The sequence below is a fragment of the Podarcis gaigeae genome (genome assembly GCF_964106915.1).
Source record: "Podarcis gaigeae genome assembly, chromosome: 9".
NCBI lineage: Eukaryota > Metazoa > Chordata > Lepidosauria > Squamata > Lacertidae > Podarcis > Podarcis gaigeae.
The window spans coordinates 55,787,597-55,801,792 of NC_139685.1; the positions used below are offsets into that span (position 1 = coordinate 55,787,597).

General features: G+C 43.0%; 1 long non-coding RNA gene across 1 annotated transcript; it reads right to left on the reverse strand.

Moving 5' to 3' along the window:
• Positions 1 to 2,566: 2,566 nt before the first annotated feature.
• Positions 2,567 to 7,342, reverse strand: LOC310853097. Its single transcript, XR_014568533.1, has 5 exons — positions 7,202 to 7,342; positions 6,732 to 6,810; positions 4,995 to 5,120; positions 4,002 to 4,154; positions 2,567 to 2,681 (listed from the first exon to the last, which is right to left on the reverse strand). It is a non-coding gene; the product is annotated as an uncharacterized lncRNA (long non-coding RNA).
• Positions 7,343 to 14,196: the final 6,854 nt, after the last annotated feature.

Sequence of the window (14,196 nt, forward strand, 5' to 3'; positions counted from 1 at the left end):
TCTTTAGAGTGTGCAGAGTGATTAATGTAAGTGTGAAATCCTTTTTAATATCCTTTCTTGAAAACCTTTGGAGGTGTAGGGTTTCAGCGCAGCACTCTTCTCTGTAATTCAAACTGAGTACTAACTTGTTATAGCAAGTGTGCAATAAATAATGGATTTTACTTGGAGTGAAATCCTGTGCGTGGTGGACTTGTTGTATTACAAAAAAGCTTTATAGGAAGGACTTGTATTTAATTCATTGCTAAAAAGCTTTGCAAATGCATATTTTGGCTTTTTACCTGGAATCTTGGATAGCACCCCTCTAATAAAAAATAACAATACTTTTCTTCGGCTACTGACAGTGGAATTAGAATTCCAGTTAGCAGCAGTGTTGTGATTTTGGACACACATGAAAAAAGGGAAGAATGCAGGGCTACTAATGTCCAGAACCAGATGGTTATCTCTGCAGCCGAGGTCCTTTGCTGTCTCTGGATACTTTTGGTACAGTACTTCAGCAAATACTTGACCTGGCTTTTGTGTAGATTCACAAGCTGTCCCTACAAACAGCAGGAGATTTATTATGTCTTTAACTTTTAATTTCCTTGCTTGGACTGTGGAAATGATGTGATGCGTGAGTCTGATGGTACTCCTTAAACAAATGCTGCCAGTATTTTAAACAGAACAAATAAGTTTGTTTCGGAATAAACAGGGTGTTGGGGGAATAAACTTTTCTTAAAACAGCTTTCAGGATTTACTGCATGTTGAGCCATCATTCTCTTGGCAAATTTTACTATGGAAGGAGAACAAATTTAAAAAAACACACTTTTGTGTGGGTGTACAAGTCAACACACACCACTGAACAACTTTCATCTCAAAAGTGTTTGGAAATATCTGGAGACTAGGACTTTCGAACCCTTACATGCCTATTCTCAAGATGCTATTAGTTGTCAGACTCTTCGCTGGAAGGTCTTGTGCTGATGTTATTTTGCTGAGCCAGGGAGTGGGATATTTAACCTTACAATTCATTCAGGATAGAAGAAGCCAAAATGAAGGGCAATTGTCAGACGGCAGTGGTGGTTGCTCTTGAGTAATCAGTCGGGACTCAGACCTGTCTTTTACAGGGTTTATTTTGGCCCAAAACTATTTACAGTGCAGAGCCACAAGTTCATGTCTGTCTCAATCGCTAGCAGAATCCAGGAGTAGTTGTTTCCGGGACCTCCCTCAACATAAGAGCTTCATCACCCCCAGCCTTTTCCTTCTTTCTTTGCATTTTACACCTCTGCGCAGGGTGGGCGACGGAAGGGGTGTGCTTCCCTCCTGGCTGGCTTGGCCAGGAGCAGTGCTGAGGCTCCCAGCATCCTCCTCTGTTCCTTTCCCCTCTTCCCCACTGGAGGTGTGGCTTTCCTCGCCATAGGAAGAGGAACTGCTACGCAAGAGTTTCAGAGGTTCCCTGTAACCCAACTGCCCCTCTGATTTCCTACCCTGTTCTGATGGCAGTACCTTGCGGGCAATGAAGGAAAGTTGCTGAGAATCCAGAAATCTCTGACTAGCCATAACTGGTGTGCCCCATCCTGCTTCAGAATAAGTTGCATGAGGAGGGGAACAGTCCTTACAAAATGTTGCCGTCAGACATTGCAAACTACGGTCACCATATTTCAAACAGTGAAAATCTGGACAGAAAAGTTGTTGATTTGCAAAATAGCAAAAAAAATATATTTTTTTGCTGTTTTTTAGCCATTTTTATGGAAAATTGGCACTGCTGACATGGGGTGCCGTTTGTCTGGATTTTCCTGGACATTTTTACTGATTTCTGCCTGGAACCTGCTAGAGACGGCAGTGTTCCAGATATGTCCGGGAAATTCCGGGTATATGGCAACCCTGTAAGAAGCAACGAGGACCAGAATCTTCTAGGTGTTCATATCAGCAAGGAAATCTGACTTAATAAGCTTTTGTATACCAGGGATAGCTCGGTTGGTAGAGCATGAGACTCTTAATTTCAGAGTCATGGGTTCAAGCCCTACATTGGCCAAAAGATTCCTACATTGCAGGGGATGGAATAGATAACCCTTGTGGTCCCAATTCTATGAATCTATAGGTCAGGACCTGATTCACACTGGCCTATAGCTGTGGTTGCCCCTATGTGATGAAATGCTCTTCCCTCTGTGGCAGCCACCAGTTGCTTCAGATATCATGTAAAACCTTCTCCTTTTGCCCAGGCTTTTCCTCATTTGTAAGACTGGACCTTCTTTGATGTGCTTGACTCCCTCAAACTTATTGTTTAATTTGCTTTTACATGCTTTGCTGTGCTTTTAGACTACTGTTCTAGGCTGTATTTTTTGCTTAAATAATATTGTTTGTTTTTAATATTGTATCACTGCTTAGACTTTTCTTTCTTTTCTAACATTAATCAGAATGTAAGTGCTCTTAAATAAACAAAATAATGAACAAGGGATGTCCTTGGTGGTGAGGCCATTTATTTGAAGTTCCCTCTGGCTATCAGCAGCCTGAGACTCTCCCTGAAGCCTCTCTCAAGTTACCATTTCAATCTTGCCCACCGCATTGAAATAAGTGTCAGAAGCACACAAAATTCACTTGCACGTACTGATGTTTCTTTCTTCTGTTTGATGATTTGCGGTGCTCATGCTCGGTGGTGTCTTCTCTTTGATGCCAAATAACACAAATGCTTGGTTAATCTCAGGTTCCTTTAAAAAAAGAGAGAAGTTCATCTAATGTTTTGTCTGACAGCCCTCTCAGTATTAATGGGGGGCCGCCAATGGCATTCCACAGCTGTTGTCCCTGTTTACAAATTGTAACACATGAGGACGTTCCCATTGTGGGGCATATGGAGCATGTTCTGTATGTTACGTTTAGCATTCTGCGATGTCTTGTTAAATCTCAATTTTACGGCCTTACCCTGTAAGGCTTTTCTGAACGAGACAGACAAGAGAGACAGGTGTGTCACAGATTCAGCATGGTGACAAGTTTTCAAATTCAGACGCATTCTTTGAGCCACAAAGTAAAGGAGCAGCTGGTGGCTCAAGGGCCTATCTGATTCTGCTGGAATTTGTGGCAGAAAGAATGAGTTGTTTTGTACTGCCTGAGAGCAACACCAGGCACATTTCTGTGGAGATACGATTTGTGTTTGATCTTGTCAGGTGGACTTTAGCCTTCACTAGTGGCCTGGCCATTATCTGTTCAGCTCTAAACAGTGTCTTGTGTTGGGGTTTGAATATTCTCAGCTCCTATTAAGATCAAAACTGTCTGAAAGTGCTGAGTGTGTCTGAATATACAGGCCTCATTATTTATCAAAACGTGACACGAAGGAAGAGAAGACTGTATGGGTACTGCAATTACATATACAAGATCATTTATGACAGTCATTTTAACACCATTGCTTTCCTTCTAGAAGGAATACTGTCGGTCCAGAGTTGGGATGCAGCTGAGGCAAAGGCAGAAAAGCATAAAAAAGCCAAATTGTGCTGTTAAAGGCAGATCAGTAGTTGGGTTCTGGAACACAGAGACAAGGATGCAAATGACCAGAAGTAATAATGGTGGAGGAACTGAGGTTGTATTCAACAAAGTCCTACTCAGAGTAGACCCACTGAAATTAATGGATCTAAATTAGCCATGTCCATTACCATCAATGGGTAATAGGACTAGCACTGAATAACACTCTGGTTTTTTTGCAGATATCAATGCAAACTGTCCTGATCCACACATCCTGGTCTCCCCCACCAGAGGTAGTACTACCCTTCCCCTAACACTGTTGAAAGTAGAATAATGTATAATCACCCAATACCAGTATGAACACACAATAAAATCTGGAGGGGCCCATGTGTGTTCATCTGATCAACAGAAAACATAATTTTTCCGAGCAGTTCTGGTCATGTTTATTTAAATCTAATAAGATGCTTTGAGAATATAGCATTATCAGTGCCCAGCTATTTCAGTAAGTAGCACAAGAGCAAAATAGGAAAATGCAAACATTTTGTGCTTAAGAGTTGTATGATAAACCAGATTACCTCATCATATTCCTCTTCTGCTTTGCTTTGCCAAGCTTTCTGATGTCGAGTTCCCATGTAAACACATGTAGCACTACAACTTTTCAAAGGCCCCTTGAGTAATTATCCTAAGATATTTTCAGAGGTAGGCCAAGAGGTTCCATGTGAAATTTCCTGGAGATGTTAAATGGTCATAAAGTAAAATTGAACATAGGTTTGAGGAATGTGCATTGCAATTCAATACGGCAAGCAAAGATCTATACAACATAGGCAACATTTTAAATCATGGTCTCTTTGCATGGGGAAATAAGAGATCTGGGTATCCCTGCCACCCGATCATTATAAACATCAAATGATGTTCATGTAGTCAAGGTGCCTCGAATTATATAATTTGTAATTATGAGGTAATATTGGGGAAGCATCACAGAAGCACTGATTATTCACACGTTTGAGCTGAAGATGATGTCTTTCAGAGCATAAATTCTATCCAGTGGTGAAGAAAAAAACACACTGATCTGTTTGTTGTTTTGCTTGGAAGAAGTCAGAAATTCATTCATCATTCATTTGTGCCAGGAAATTAAGACTGGCTCAAAACACTTTTTAAAACAGAAAATGACATTCAGGGTGTATGTACACCTCTCTGAGAAGGGCATGTAAGGAATTCCCTTGACAATTTATTCCTCACTCACTGGGCCAGGGATAGGGACTATGTGGCCCTTCAGATGTTTGTTAGACTTCAGCTCCCATCATCCTTGACCTTTGGCCATGCTGGCTGGAACTGTTCCCCATCTCTACCTTAGGCTGCCTCATTTGTTGCAACTCCAGATGTTTGAGTTTTGTCCTACTGTCACTTGGACCTGGCCTCCAATGATCTCTCTTGTAAAGTGAAACAGCTGAGTAAAGTTCACACTCTGTCTGCAATCCTATACACACTTGGGAGTGAACCCTACTGAATCCAGGCGTGAGCTACACATACAGCAGAAAAAAGGTGGCTGTCCTGAACCCCTGGCCTACCTGGCATCAAGTCAGTATGTCATGCTCAAAGTCCAGGGGTTAAGCCACACAAGCAAAGTTCAAATCCAAAGTCCAAAGGTCAGGAAACACAGCTCAGGGTCTATCCAAGTAGCCAAGTCTGAAGACCTGCAGTCAGGATACAGTCAAACCTGAAGCACAGTCCTATAGAGGTGCAGGAGCATCCAAGACAAGATCCATCAACATGGGCAGTTGAGCAGACAGCACACCTCAGCTCTGCTTCCCTTTTGTACTTTGCATGCTGATTGCAGCATCTGGGCTTGAGGAGACACGTGAGCCTCACCTGTCCTGAGCCTAATCCATCTGAGGAATCACATTCCTCCTCCCAGAGCTAGCAAGCCCCATCTGGCCAGCTTGGGAGCTGGGCTGTGGGTCCTTGCCTGCCTCAGCCTCCTGAAGCTCCCTACACCTCAGAGCCTGCCATGTTCATGGAGACAGGGGCCCCTCTGGCTCTGGTGGTGCGTCCTGCTGCTCTGGTTCCTGTGCACTGACCTCCATCCCCTCGTCGTCCTCCATCACCCTGCAAGTACTTCCTCCCCCATCCCCAGCTTGCCCCAGTGTGTCCCAGTCCTGGCTACACCACTTGCTGGGATCCTCTTCCTCCACTTCCCTGTCGTCCTGCCAGTTTATGACAGTGCCAGAATGGGCTGTACCACATCAGTTTCAAGATGAAGGAAGAGAAAGGAAGTAGGACAATTCCATTGGCTCTGCCTTTGGTCCTCCCTCAGCTGCCATTCCACCAGGCTACCTGAACTGCTTACATCAGTGATGGCCAAACTCGGCCCTTCACCTGTTTTGGGACTACAGTTCCCATCATCCCTGACCACTGGTCCTGTTAGCTAGGGATGATGGAAGTTGTAGTCCCAAAACATCTGGAGGGCCAAGTTTGACTTTCACTGGCTTGCATCATAGCTGATCATTATTAAAAAACTTTCTAGCTTTAAGAACTAGTGCTTGAGTTTGCTTTTCCCCCACCTCCCTTCCCTTTCCCTTTTGTGCCATATCCTTTAGACTGTAAATTTGTGGGATTGTCTTTTTTTTTTTTTTTACTGCCTGTATGCTGCTATGGGAGTCTACTTGACTGAATAATAGGGCCTTGTGCTTGACTAAATAAATAAATAGGTAAAGGTAAAGGTACCCCTGCCCGTACGGGCCAGTCTTGCCAGACTCTGGGGTTGTGCGCCCATCTCACTCAAGAGGCCAGGGGCCAGCGCTGTCCGGAGACACTTCCGGGTCACGTGGCCAGCGTGACATCGCTGCTCTGGCGAGCCAGAGCCGCACACGGAAACGCCGTTTACCTTCCCGCTGGTAAGCGGTCCCTATTTATCTACTTGCACCCGGAGGTGCTTTCGAACTGCTAGGTTGGCAGGCGCTGGGACCGAGCAGCGGGAGCGCACCCCGCCGCAGGGATTCGAACCGCCGACCTTTCGATCGGCAAGTCCTAGGCGCTGAGGCTTTAACCCACAGCGCCACCTGCGTCCCTGAAATAAATAAATAAGAGCATCTTATTATATGAAAACGATCATCTCAGAATCAGCCCTAAGCAACTCCTATAATAGTTCAGGATGGTGGGTTTTTCTGAAAACCTACTTTATTTAATGTGATATTTTTAGCATTAAGAAATGAACAATTGCATGCACAGGATGGGGCTTTTTTAAAAAAAAACACACACATGGAAATGAAACAGAGAGTAAGATGAATAAGGTTTTGGTTACAAACCCAAGAGAAAGGACAGGGTCCAAGAGGAAAAATTCCTGCATTGAATTAACACATTTTACAATCACGTTGCCGTCCTTCTCTGCCAGACAAATAAGGAGACTGAAAGAGACACTTGGAATGTAAACCATAACTGCATAATTTTCCTTGTCAGCTGATGCACACTGAAATTCTTACAATAACATAATAATACAAAATTAGGGACAGGTTTTTCCCCCCTGTTTTATGAGTGTTTCCCTTTCTGCATATTAAAAAGCCATTGTTTCTTTATTTATCCCTCTCTGTGGAAGATAGGGTTTTCTCCAAAGAAATCTATGTGCCATAATACAACCTTATCCTTCTTATTTTAGTTGTTTGTAAAGGTTTGGAACTGGAGCCTTTTCTTCTTGTTTTATTAGCAGTGGATGCCTTTCCCACTTCCAAACACTAACAGTATATTTTGGCCACGAGAGATGAAATATTCTGGTTCTTACGGAGCTGTTCATATGTGTGGCTGTCTTCCCCAAAGCTCCCCTTTTCCTCCCTTCCTAAGAGCAGCAGCTGTGACCCATGCAGTCGCCCAGTGGATGAAAGGACAATAAAACTCTGAAGTGACATACAGTAGTTGCTTGGTAACCACCTGCCAGGAAGCACAAGAATGGAACATATACAGTGCCCTGGAGACTGAGGGCATCACGTAGACAAATGGGTGCCATGCAGTTGGCCTGAGGATCAGGAGTGTTGAGCATGAATATATCCTACAAGGCAGTCTCACGCTATACGCACTGAACATAGCAGCACCTCAACTGCATCATATTATAGCCACAGCAAGGATTATTTCTTAACTATGACAACAGTCTTGGACAACTTTACCATATAAGTGCACAGAAAAATATCTAGAATTGGAAAAGAGATGACAGAATGGAAAAGCACATGTAATTTAGCCAAGCATTTCTATTTAAATACAATTGAAATAGTTAATCTTGTTTAAATTTCGAGACATTTGCATTCTTTGCTGTGGGTCAAGGCTATGGGCTTTGGACGCGCATCAGAATCCCAGATTAGGTTAGCCACGGTTTGTGCTCAGAGTAAAAACAAAATAGCAGGCCTGGCTGCATTTGAAGTAAGCAGAGCTACAATTCTGGGAGCTGCTTTCCCAGATGTTGAGTCACAAATGCCAGCCATCTTGAAGTAGATGATCTTGCGTAACTTAAGGCTTTCCCCATGAGATTATGTCCGCGTTGGCCTGTAACTTTAAAAGAGATCGCTTTCATCTGGATTTTGTCGGCCTCTTCCAACTTTGGAGCAAACCTGGAATCAGGACTGAAAGACTGATCTCTGATATAATTCTCTTTTATACAGTTACCCAATGGAAAGCATTTGCATGTTTAATAGCCTGTGTGGAACTGATATGTATGGCCCCATTACTACATGTTGAAATTAGAGTGTCATGCATTGACAGAAGACTGTCCTCTACCTGAATGGCTGTTTGAATGAGTCCTTTACAGTGGTACCTCGGGTTACAGATGCTTCAGGTTACAGACTCTTCAGGTTACAGATTTCGCTAACCCAGAAATAGTACCTCAGGTTAAGAACTTTGCTTCAGGATGAGAACAGAAATTGCACGGTGGCGACGCAGCGGCAGCGGGAGGCCCCATTAGCTAAAGTGGTACCTCAGGTTAAGAACAGTTTCAGGTTAAGAACGGACCTCCAGAACAAATTAAGTTCTTAATCTGAGGTACCACTGTATATGACAGACTGCCCAGTCCAAGTCCATTTTGAAAGTAAACCTTAGGACATCTAGCTATACGACTGTGGATTGAATTGGTTTGCATACATGCTATGCTGAGGGAAGAATGGGTGGACTTCATACATCTGACTAAAGTCATTTGAAAATCTGTACTTCCAAACAAGTGTGGAAACCTGATCTGCCTCCATGAGTTGTATCTGCACACACATAACCAGCTAAGCCCTTGGAACTAAAAGCTAAAAATCAGCCTAGGCTGGCCAGTAAAAATCACGCATGCCGCAGCTTGGAAGTGTCATGTGCATTGACCCATGTTAGCAACAGATCAGAATGTCAGCTACAATTGTCAGAGTCGTGTCTCTGAAATAATGGCACAAGCATCATGTTCTTTTGTGGATCCTTTGATGATGCCTGTACAAAATATATGCTGGTGGAATGTGCTCCGTGAGAGTATATGGTTGCTCTACAGCATTGACGTGTCTTCTTCTCCCCGGATCACCTTTCCGGATGCAAAAAGTGTAGCTGTTCTGCTGTTCATGCTAGGATAGGCAGCCTACTGGTATTTTGACTATTCTTGCAGCTGAGGATGTGATGAGTGAGCTGTCACATTTTGAGGAGGAGGGGATTTAAAGGAGTGGACTGGAGAGAGCAGGAAGCCCTTAAAGAATTAGCCCATGCTAAACCTTTCCTCGCATGGAGCACTGCGCGTCTCCTTTAACACATTTTAGCTGTGCACTTTCCAGTTTAGAATTCAGCTGCATGGGAATGGTAAAGCAGGGGAGATTATTTGTTTTCAGGAGGATAACAGCCCACCTTCTACACAGATTATGATTTGGATTTCAGTCCTGAAGCTACCGCTTGTCACCGATGATATTTTCATGAGTGTTTCCCTTCTGTGGGCAACATGAAGATGATGGTGGTGCATGATTTGTATCAGTAGACATGCAGTGATTCAGGTGCCTTGGGAAAATGTGGTGGTTCAGTTTTGACCCATCCTAGCCTCCACTTTGATATTTTCGTCTGTCATAGGGTAATCGTGACCTTTATAACCAAGATCATACTTCCCTTACATTTCTGAAAAGAGATATTAATTTCATCTATGTCCTGTCTTTTTCCTTACGCTGACAATAAAAGGGATATTGAAAACCTGGGCTATATGATATGGACATGTTGACTTCACTGCAGTGTCAACACTGCCATTTCTGTGTGTGGGTCACTGATGTCAATGCTGCCTCTTTGCTTGTTAGTTCACCTTTCATTGGTCATACTGTAGGGTACATTTCTCAAGCTCCACAAACTGAATGTATCTCCCTTTCCTGGGAATAGATATATTTCCAAACTACACAAAATAACTAACGATCTTATTTTGTCATGATCCACTCTATATTTTTCAGAAGGGATAATGTATTCTCTTTTTATTGCTTCTTCCTTTTATTGCCAACAGTTAGTAGGCAGCAAGAAGAGGGGAGTAAGTGACCACTTTCTTATCTGTAACGTTCAGTTGAAGAACAAATAATTTTGGCCAACAACTCGTGGAGCAGACAATGGAAAATAATTGTGGGAATTAAAAACATATTGTTTACACAATTCAGGGCTAACCAGGCATGTTATGTAAGAAACTTATGAATTATGATTATATCTTGCAGTAATCATGAAGCGAAAATGTGAATATTATACAAGCTGAGAAATACTGTACTCAAGTCAAGCGCTGAGATGTATTGCATTTGGTTTTAGGTGGATTCCAGCAATATAACTGAAGAGCCTCAAGAGCAATAGTTTGATTTGATACGTAGCAATGATTAATTTTCTTTCAGTCTTTCCCTTTCTCTGATGTTATTTTCAATTTGTCTTTCATTTTGCTTTTACAGGTCAATTGTTATAATAATTTATAATAATAATAATTTATTATTTGTACCCCGCCCATCTGGCTGGGTTTCCCCAGCCACTCTGGGCGGCTTCCAACAGAGATGAGAAATACACTAAAATGTCACATATTAAAAACCTCCCTGAACAGGGCTGCCTTCAGATGTCTTCTGAATGTCAGGTAGTTGTTTATCGCTTTGACATCTGATGGGAGGGCATTCCACAGGGCGGGCGCCACTACCGAGAAGGCCCTCTGCCTGGTTCCCTGTAACTTGGCTTCTCGCAGTGAGGGAACCGCCAGAAGGCCCTCGGAGCTGGACCTCAGTGTCCGTGCAGAACGATGGGGGAGGAGACGCTCCTTCAGATATACTGGACCGAGGCCAATTGTTGACTTAGTCTTAGGCTTATACCAAATAGTGTCCATCCACCAAAAGGAGCAGACATTGAAACAGCTTCCCCCTTCCTGCCTATTTCCCCAAAATTTCCTTGGGAGACTGAAGGAGCTTGACACTATCTCACAAAGACCCTGCTCCACTGAACTGAAATTTCAGCCTTCACGACATAGGAAAATGGCCAAGTAAACAGCTATTTTTGTGGAGGAGGGTCAAGATATTAACTGATATGCATGAAATTTCATATATAGCTATATAATCCCTAGTGCAGTAAGATAAGACCTTTGGAGCAGGCATTTTTTAAAAAGAGTTTTTTAATGAACAGCCCTAGTAGGGCAGTAATTGTTCCTTGATAATGTGTCACCCCCTCCATGATAGCACCAGGGGCGGCCTGACCCCTGCCCCCCTTCCTACGCCCCTGCCCCCCCAACTCACAACTATAGTCACTTTTTAAATAGCTGAACAGGCCACTGAGCTAGCAAGATAAGGACAGCCTTGCATGTATTGTCAATGTCAGGACCTGGGACCCACTATTGGGACCCATGTCTGGGCTGCTTTCCTCAGCAGTTGTAGTGCTTTTGCAAGTTATAGGATTTCTGGCCATCAGGTTACCTTCTCTAGGCCTTGATTTCATACATTAGGCACAGCCATTTGCTCTCCTCCAGTTTCCCCTTCCTATGTGTTTAGTGAAGTCACCCTTCACAAAATGGATGCATTGACACTGTTGTGGAAATTATTCCTAAATGTGGAATTCTTTGCTGCTCTTGGCCTCTAGGTCTTGACCTTCACTCCCAATTGGTGTATAATTGTCTTCTCCCTAGCATTAGGCTGGAGCTACATGCAAATGTCCCCTCCCCACAGTGTGGAGAATGGTTGATAAAAACCTCCATAAAGGAAGGATCTTCAACTGATCTCTGCTAATTCACATCAGCTGTGCATCAGATCTCTCTCTCTCTCTCTCTCTCTCTCTCTCTCTCTCTCTCTCTCTCTCTCTTGTGTTAAGGAAAGAATTATGATGGGGCAGGAATTGCAAGGTCAGCTACCACAGCTATCTGCAAAGATGCCAGAAAATTGTCATGTGCTGCCAAAAATGTTTTCTACCTCAGTATGCTGTAAATCTGACACAGGAAGGTTGCATGCACTTTTGCAGACAGGGGATAGTCATTTATTTCCCCATTTAACATGCTTTATTGAGTTTAGAATCAAATAAAGAGGCTATATTGCAAGAAAAGCGTGCTTCAGAGTTAAATGAGTTCTGTCAGTTTATGAAGTCTGAGGACCTTCCTCACTATGAATTGGCCTGTTTTCTTGGTCTATCATTCAAATGGGCAACAGTATCTGGAAGGAGGGAAACACTCTTTTGGGCATTTTGTTTTTCTTAAGTAGAGATCCATCTTCCACGGATTCCACCAAGAATGATAAAATTTGGAGCAGTGCTACACTGCTATATAGGAGGGTGAAAAGATGGATTCCCTTTAGAATTATTATTTTATAAGTGCCCTAGTAATAAGACAGCAAAAGCATAGATAGCTGTGGTATGGTGTTGATCCATAGAATTTTAGTAATGTAAATATCTGGAGCAAGCCTTCCTCATCATCTTACTACTTACTACATCTTACTACTTTGGATATGGAGCATTCACTTGCCACTCAGAATTAGCAGAGGGCTACTTTAGCTGTGGGACCTGGGTGGTGGGCTTGCCGATCGGAAGGTCAGCGGTTTGAATCCCTGCGACGGGGTGAGCTCCCGTTGTTCAGTCCCTGTTCCTTCCAACCTAGCAGTTTGAAAGCACGTCAGAGCGCAAGTAGATAAATAGGGAAGGTAAACGGCGTTTCCGTGCGCTGCTCTGGTTCACCAGAAGCAGCTTAGTCATGCTGGCCACATGACCCAGAACCTGTACGCCAGCTTCCTCGGCCAATAAAGCGAGATGAGCACTGCAACCCCAGAGTCGTCCGTGACTGGACCTAGTGGTCAGGGTCCCTTTACCTTTATACTTCAGCTGTGACTTTCTTCCAATATGGATTTTTAATACCTTTTTCAGAAATAAGGGAGTGACCATACACACATTGCATTCACCCCTGGCACATACATTAGGGGAAGCTGATATCTTTCTCAGTTAATATAAATCAGGATCCATTCACACATTCTGCTGTGAACTACTGTCTGCACCTGGACAGAGGCCCCCATTAAAGCCCCTGTTTTGTTCATTTGTGGAAGTGGTGAGGTTTTGCCTAAAAGTAGGTGTGTGGGGTGTGTTTTTTTAAGATGGTGTGACTGTGTGTGGTAAAAGGCATTCTTTACAATTTCTCAGTTCCCTGAAAGAATTGCATCAATAAGCAAAGGGTTTATTCATAAAAATCAGAGCATGTAGTCAACTGCAAAAGCTCTTCCACCCCCATTCCCCCTTCTGTGTTTCAGCACGGTTAGAAAGGAAACATAAAAGGACCAGGTCTACAGAGAATTTCTATGTGGTAGGTTGCTAATTCACAGATGATGTGGAGTTTTATGGATTAAGATGCAATTAACCCCAACAGCTGGATTTGCCTTACAGTTGAGTGCTTGGAGGTATAATCCACAAGTGTAAATAAGAAGTTTGGAAATTCAGATTTCCACTAGGCAATGCAGAGATCACGTTCGTAGTTTGTAGCTGGAAGCCAATTCATTTGGGTGCTTTCAAACCTAGCAGTTGTGACAATCATAGGTGCTTAATCTATAGGGATGGGATGAAAGAAGTTAACACCAATAAATTCACCTGCATTCATGGCACATTGCTATACCTGACATGGCCATTTAGTGTATTGTATTATTTCAGCATTCCTCACCCTTTCCCCGTAACCTTCCACCAAGGTGCTCATTAGCTTAGAGAGCAAAAGCAATACATTATTATTTCAAATATTCTTGCCAACTTTTGTATATTATTGCAACAGTAAACTGCACTGTATTGAAGCAGTTGATCTTTCATAGGTCACTACTTATAACAAACATGCAAGGAACATCCCCTCCTCCCCGCTGCCACTGAATACATTTCCAATAACACATCATCGGGGAAGCAAATTTTGAAACAAATATAAGAATGCTTAATATTAGAAGTGTAGTATTACAAGTATCTGGGCAATGCAACCTATATTTTTTTCCACGGTCACTAGGAAAGATCTTCTGAATATCAGTTGCTGGAAACCACAGGAGGGAAGAGACCTCTTCTGCTTGAATCCTGCTTGCTGGTTTTCCACAGTTCAGCCACTGTGAGAACAGGATGCTGGACTTGATGGGCCATTGGCTTGGTCCAGCAGACTCTTCTTATGTTATTCGGAGTACCAGCAACTTATATGAAAGTCTATTAAGAACAATAGAACCCAAATGATTGATGATGTTATTGTATTATTTGTTTATTTATTGCAATTGTCTCCTGCCTTTCCTCCGTGGAGCTCAATGTGGTGTACTTTGTTCTTCCTCTTCCCATTTTATCTTCACAACAACCCTGTGAGGG